Source organism: Crinia signifera, chromosome 9 (assembly GCF_055691185.1).
Source record: "Crinia signifera chromosome 9, ASM5569118v1, whole genome shotgun sequence".
NCBI classification, from domain to species: Eukaryota; Metazoa; Chordata; class Amphibia; order Anura; family Myobatrachidae; genus Crinia; species Crinia signifera.
The window spans coordinates 19145576-19153450 of NC_139225.1; the positions used below are offsets into that span (position 1 = coordinate 19145576).

At 47.7% G+C, this 7875-nt stretch overlaps 1 pseudogene; it reads left to right on the forward strand.

The window, feature by feature from the left end:
• The first annotated feature begins 1106 nt into the window (after positions 1-1106).
• On the forward strand, positions 1107-2393 carry LOC146036801 (kinesin-like protein KIF19 pseudogene; annotated as a pseudogene).
• The last annotated feature ends 5482 nt before the right edge of the window (positions 2394-7875 follow it).

Here is a 7875-nt window from a genome sequence, read left to right on the forward strand (position 1 = left end):
ATCTCCCTGGCTGCCACCGTCCCCTGGCTCCCTGCCAGCTCCCTGCCGCGGACGCTCGTCCGCTGCAGGGGTTAAGACTCGCCGCGAGTGGCGGCGAGTCTTAACCACATTGAATAGTGGGAGCAGGAGTGGCAGCGAGCCCTCCGGAACAGGGCGAGTGCACGGCGAATTTTTCTCATTGAATATGGCCCTATGTTCTGGCTGAGAAACATTTTATATTTTAGCGAGTACCAATAGATGATGGTAAACATGCATGATTGGCAGTGTTAGACACACCCAATGAGCAATGCTAGACACGACCAATAGGTGGCGCTAGGCACACCCCTGGGTCCTTGTAGTCATAGGAAAGTTCATCACTCTCTTCTCTACACGCCCTATTTTAGGGTAAACTGTTACCAGGGTTAAACCCATTTATATGAACCACTGTAACATAGATGGGGCCAAGTAAGATTTCAAGGGAACTATAACAATCACTTTTGTGTCTTATTTAGGTAATTTAGCAGCAACATCTGTGACCTGCAGTTATGCTGTCGTTAAATATAAGCAACCATTTTGACTTCCTCTATATCTGAAGCTGACCGGTGACATCTATTTTATTGGGTATAAATAATTTTATATTTGAGTATTATGTATTCGGTTCCTGTGAGCCCCTCCAGTAGGGTGACCAACTCATCCCTTTAATCCGGGACACATATTAATTACACAGGTTCTGTGGCAGTTTAAAACCAGGTGAAATGGAGTCTTGAGGTGTGGCAGTTTAAAACCAGGTGAAAGCCAGCCACAGAACCTGTGTAATTAATATGTGTCCCGGATTAAAGGGATGAGTTGGTCACCCTACCCTCCAGATAGGTAATACAGGAATACAACTTTGTTAGAATCCAATGTACCAGCATGCCCTGGATGAGATACACAGCAGGGCCCCTCTGCCACAGGGCACATTGTGATGTCACTATGGGCTGTGAGGGCAGATTGTGATGTCACAATGGGCTGTGAGGGGGGGTATAAAACCATCCGCTTGCTGCCTCCTGGCTCATAACTGATATTGCTGGACTAGAGCCAACACAGATCATTTCTTATTCTTTTCTGAAGACTGACGATTGAATAAGATGGAGACTAAAAGTGACAAAGCTAAAGATCATCAAGTGGCTGTCGCTCTGCGCATCCGTCCATTTAATAAAATGGAGACTAAGAACCGCGCACAATGCATTGCCCACCAGCTGGGACCGCAGACAGTGCTACTGCAGAACCCTGGTGAGGACCCTAAATACGTCCTGCGCTCGACCAGGACAAGAGAGACGACATTCAAATTCAACCAAGTGTTTGACCAGGCAGCGACCCAGGAGACTGTGTATAATTCCACAGTGAGGCCCTTAGTGGGTGACCTCCTATCTGGGTACAATGCTGCCATATTTGCCTACGGCCCAACAGGCACCGGGAAGACCTTTACTATGATGGGCAAGGCCCGTGAGCCCGGAGTAATGTATCTCACCCTGAAGGACCTGTTTAATGCCATTGAGGAGACTAGAAATAGAAAGAACTTCTCTGTATCATTGTCATATGCTGAGATCTACAATGAAAGAGTCCGGGACCTTCTAAGACCTTCATCTGGGTCTTTGGTCCTCAGAGAGGATCCCAATGGCAACACCAAAATAGAAGGGATTGCTGAGTTCACCCTTAACAATCCTGAGGAGGCCATGGCCCTGCTGGAGAAGGGGAATAAGCGGCGCTCTGAAGCTCCCACCGCCGCTAATAAGACCTCATCCCGCTCCCATGCAGTATTGCAGGTCACCATACAGCAGGAGGACATCGATGGTGTGAGCACAGCCACGCTGTACATGGTAGACCTGGCGGGATCAGAGCGGGCAAGCCAGACTGCAAACAGTCACCAGACCATAAAAGAGGGAGGATACATCAACCGCTCCCTTCTCGCTCTGAGAACCTGCATCATGGGACTGCGTGACAAACCAGGCAGCCATAGAAACTATCGGGACAGCAAGCTGACCTGGCTGCTAAAGGGAGCACTGAGCGGGAAAGGCCGAATGGTCATGATCACACACATCAGCCCCGCGGACAGTGCCTATGAAGACGCCCGCAGCACAATGACCTATGGGAGCAAGGCCAAGTTCATCAAGACACGGGTGGATAGGAACCGTGTCTGTGTCCCCCATAAGATCCCCAAGGGGACTAAAGTGCTGCCGAAAGTCTCTCATCCTCCAGAGCTCAAACACAAGACCAGAGCACCGAGGTATGAGGATGATTATTATGTTACGAGACGCACCTCTCCTGTAGCCCCTAAGGCAAGGAATCTTCAGGCTTTATGTGAGATAAAGGCTACAGCTCGTTACAGAAAACGTTCCTCCAATTCTCAAGATCGAAGACCTCCATGGCGATAGGAACATCACTGGTGCCGGTAGGAACAGCACTCGGCCGACATGAACAGCACTCGGCCCGGCAGAAAGATGGGGATTAGGGCTAATGGCGATACCCCAAAAACAAAAACGACACTGGGCAGCCACCCCATGGGTGTGTTGGAAGAGCTGCTAATGATGTGTAAAACGCTTACGGCTACATCCATCTCATTGGGAACATAATAACTTGCAGAACTGACCCAGGACAACGGCAGGTACGGCAGCTAGTTATACATGATTTGTGCTGTTAGCGGGTTTATGGCATCCGTTATATAATGTGATGCTTAGATCTTATAAGGATTATGTTAGGGCAGAACCAGTAGAGGGGGGATGAGATCTTTGCAGCATCTTCCTGACATCCTCAAATATTTATTTATTATTATTTACTGACATTGCGCCAGCAAATCCCATTGTGCTCTAAAATGACCATCCAATCAGGTCCTGTTGCTTTACAATCACAGCTTGTATCACGGCAACCGGAACAGGTTAACATTGGGGCGGATAAAGCTGAAGCTCCAGGCCCATCACCATGACAGAATGATGATCACCAGCTGGCACTGTCTGCCACGCTGTTCCGTGCCCCCTCCCCTGTCAGCGGCAATGACGGGGGAGGTGGTCCGGCTGATCCAGCCTCCCTCCTTCATCCACTCCCCTCTCTGATGATCAATGTCACTATCTAGTGACCAGCCCCGACGTTAGATATGCAGGACCAGCGAGAGCCACTATATCCCTGGGCCACAGATCACGGCACTGCAGGGAATATATAGTATTCCCCCCCCCAAACCCCCACTTGCCGCACTACTCTTTACATTACTTCGAGGGACATGTGAACTTTATGCCAAATTATTTATACATAATAGACTCCATTACTGGGCCCCCTTTCTTTCTTCCATGGCCCAAGAATTGAGTCCCCCCCCCCCCCCCCCCCCCAATGGCGGCGCTGCTTCTAAACATTACAGCTGATTGATAGGGGCCAGTTCTCCAACTGTCCAGCCACAGGATAAGCAGCAGGCATTCAGGCACTTAAGACACTGCTTATACCAGGGGTGGCCAAACCTGTACTCAAGATCTACCAACAGTTTATGTAACCTGTGGATCTATAGTAGGAATAAATACAGCATGTTTGGAAATGTGACAGTTAGTAATGACTACAGCTGTGCACCAGCTAGGTGACCTGGGAAATGTGATATTTAGTAATGACTACACCTGTGCACCAGCTAGGTGATCTGGGGAATGTGACAGTTAGTAATGACTACACCTGTGCACCAGCTAAGTGACCTGGGAAATGTGACAGTTATTAATGACTACAGCTGTGCACCAGCTAAGTGGTCTGGGAAATGTGACAGTTAGTAATGACTACAGCTGTGCACCAGTTAGGTGACCTGGGAAATGTGACAGTTAGTAATGACTACACCTGTGCACCAGCGAGTGTGTCTGGGGAATGTGACAGTTAGTAATGACTACAGCTGTGCACCAGCTAGTTGGTCTGGGTAATGTGGCAGTTAGTAATGACTAGACATGCCCAATAGGTGGTACTAGACACACCCCTTTGTTGGTGCACCCCTTAATAAAATGGGCTGCACACGCCTATGACAGTCAGATACCTAACACATGAAAGTTTTTTCTCTGCGTAAGAAGCCTTCAGATTCTAAACATATGCATCTAGTTGTAAAGGTCTAAGCCAGTGGTTCTCAACCTTGGTCCTCAAGGACCCCCAACAGTGCACGTTTTCCAGGTCACCCGGCAGATGCACAGGTGCACTCATTATTCATTGACACATTTTAAAAGATCATAGGTGGAGCTAATTATTTCAACTGTTGTCCTGTGTGGTGATCTGAAGAAGGTGAACTATTGGGGGTTCTTGAGGACCGAAGTTGGGAACCACTGGTCTATAAGCTAAGATTGCTTATTCAATTATAAGGAGAACAGAAGAATGCATTAAGACTGAAGGCTGTTAAACCATGAGGTTGGGACAAGTACAGCACAGCCTACATACCCCTTGTTACTTTATAATGGATGCTAACTGGATGGCTGTTGAACCAATGGGATTCGGAGTTCGGAAAAATACCCACTTGCAACACCAATTTTCACCATCCATGTAATTTAATGACTCAGGAGGCGATGCACGAAAAAGCCTCCTGCACTATGGGGGGGGGGGGGGGGACACTTAATAAACCCAAGGACACCCGAGGTTATGACAGTTGCCCTTATTTCTGCTCAGAATTATATGTTTACCATCCACTGCAAAAACACTGAACGACGATTCATTTTTTTAGTATATATATATATTTTTTATTTGTCATAAACTCATGAAAGTAAAGAAACCACCGTGTTATTTTTGTCCAGAGAAGGAGCAGAATGTTCTAAAGAAGGCAATCCGTGTCTATATAAAGCCAGCGGGGGGAAGGGGCGGCTGGAAAACTGGGGCGGGCATCTTAACTTGGAATTGTTTTATTTTTAGACACATTTTTTTATTATTGTTTATTTATTTTATTTTTTAAAACATTTTGTGGCTGAATTAAGCCTCTTACCGCCGCCGTCTAATAGACTCTAATGACAAATACATACGGAGCATCCTGCGGTTGGCACTGCCAAGTTGGGCGTCTGAAAAAGACGTTTTCCCAGATGCCATTCTTAAACCCTCGGGGCCTGTTCCCTCGGCGCTCAGTTTAATATGAGATGAAGCTGGCAAACAATAATAATATCAGTATTGTAGCGTGCAATGAGATTTCGGGGCGCTGCCGGTTTGGCGGTGGCGATATTGGGATCGGATGATGATGCCCTAGTTTGGTCGGCGTCAAAGGCGTTTAGTGCAGCTCAGATTCTTACTGAAGGCGAAGTGGTGAAATGTTACATTTTGTCCTGTTCCAGCTTCCAGTAATAACATAGGTTTATAGTTGTTGCGTAGCCTCGGTATTTGTAGAGTTGTCTAAAAAAAAATTATAAGCGGTTACCAGGGTTGTTGCTCAGTACGGTTTAGCACAGGATCATAAATTCCAAGGGGTTTAGCATCGACAGAGGTGTGAGGTACAGAGCAGGCGGCGAATACCTTTAAACTGGTAGCAGAGGGAGATAAAGTAACAGCCAATCAGCTCCTTACTGCTGTGTCACAGTCTGTGTTTGAAAAATGACATCTAGGAGCTGATTGGTCGGTATTTTAAATCTCTCGGCTTTATCGCTCTCCACTTTTATCAGTCTCCAAGGCTTAGTACATCTGCCCCACAGCGTGTCACCTGACAGGAGCTGACTGGTTGGTATTTTATCTCTCTCCAGGTCTTAGTACATCTGACCCCATCCCCAATGGTGGGGGAGTGTGCAGTGCAGGGTGAATGCCTTCGGTGAGTTATACTCTTGCCGGGGATGTGCGCATAATGATGGATAGCAGGGACGGATTAAGGGGGAACACAGGGGGTCAGTACCCCTGGGCTCCCCTCCAGCTAGGCACCCCCACTGCTAATGGTTTTGTGCATGGCAGTGGGGTAGTGCTGCAGCTTCACCTATCTGCCAATGTGACAATGGATAATGGTGCTGAGCATCAGGAGCTGAGGCAGACTGACTGCACAAGTGTGCAGTGCATTACTGGGATTTGACTAAGTCCCATGAACTTTGCAAAATAGGGCAGAGGCTGAGAGGTTTGTGCTGAGCTCTGATTGGTGGAGCTCATTACATGCTTCTCAGGCCCATGGAGGACAGCAGCAGCAGCCTAGTCATGGGAGGGTTTTTAATCAGAAGCAGCACTGAGCCTGTGAGGTCTCCTACAGAGTAAGGTACAAACACAGGCTTTTCAAGTTTATACTGCCATTACTCTGTGTTCTGACAATGTAACATTCTCCCGTGCAGTTTGCAGCCAGTAATGACAAGTGGGAGTGGGCACCCCTGTGTAAAGTGACCCGGGCCCCCCCCGAAGGCTTAATCCGGCCCTGATGGACAGGCAGGGAGTAGTCGTAGGATACCGCCTAGCGTGAGCGGGCGGCTGACGTCACATGATGCCAGCACCCGCCCACCAATTCGCCAATCTCCGTGCAGGATAAAAGTAAGTATAGGCTTGCGAATATATATCTGCAAAGGGAGAAACAATAATTCGAGGGTGAGCGACCATTGAATCATTTTCCCTCTGCACGGCTTCTATTGGGCAATGCCACCCACAAATAGCGCTATCCACCGGTTCCCCGCTCTGGAATGCATCTTAGAGTATAACACATCCCACCCATGAAGTGGAGATGTCATTTATAATAAATGTCTATATTACCGGTGATGTATTTTTCTCCCCCATTTAAAGCCTCTGTTTTCATGTATCCCAGCAACGGCTTTATATAAAATTGGAATTAATTGCACAGGAGTGCTGCTCTGTGTTTGTACACCCGCTATGCGCTGGCGGTAGGCAGCCGTCATCCTAAGACATCTCTGTGTCTGCCGCTAAGGCCACCTCGGCCGTGACAGTGGTACTTTGTTGGCTGAGAGCGGTTACATCACTGTTCTCCGAGGAGGGAGCGTTATCCCCAGGTGTCAGTCATCCACCACAAACAGGAAAGTTGGCACTCGCACTGCTGTGTCACTCTGCCTCCGACGTAATCAGCCGTGTGAGTGCGGTGCTGGGATCTGACCTCGGCGTGCTCGCACCAGCATGGGATCTACTGGGGACCTGCGTCAGGCACATGTTAACTCTTTGGTATCTATGTAAATAAATAAATATATACTATATATAATGTGACAAGGAACCACATACACTGGGTCAAGATGAAGCCTTGGTCTTTGTGTTTGGAGCAGGTCACAGCATACCAGGTAGACAGCATAGGCAAGCATAGTTACAGCATTGCAGCATACAGGTAATTACAGCATGGGTCAAACTCTTCAGATTGCTCCAGTGGTTCCTACTGTAGCCCACACCACCGGCCTATCACCTGGGCAGATATTCCACCATCAAGAGAAATGACCTTCTGCCCTAGAAACACTTATATTAGTAGAGCGCAGGTGCTGTGAATCGGCCCAACCTCGATCACATGTTTTCTTGCTACTGCTTTTCTAAAACATGGTTCCCATCCTCCACATTACCTTCACGTGACTGTAAATATGCGAGAGAGAGAGAGAGAGTTGCTGCTACCCCAAAGGGATGGGGGCAAGTAGGCCAGTACACCAATTAAATGTTAAGTATATTTAATTAAAGCACAGTCAGTGGATGTAGAACAGGCTTAGAATATTCACCCATCCACCAGAAAGGTATAGAAATCACCCTAGATCAGCCGACGGTATCGTTTCGGTGCATATCACCTTCATCATGGGTCTCTTATTTATTTATTAACAGTTTCTTATATAGCGCACACATATTCCGCAGCGCTGTACAGAGAATATATGAACACTCACATCAGTCCCTGCCCCAGTGGAGCTTAGACTCTATATTCCCTACCACATGTACATGCACACACAGACATTCTTGTCTATTTATTTTGGATTGTGGGAGGAAACCGGA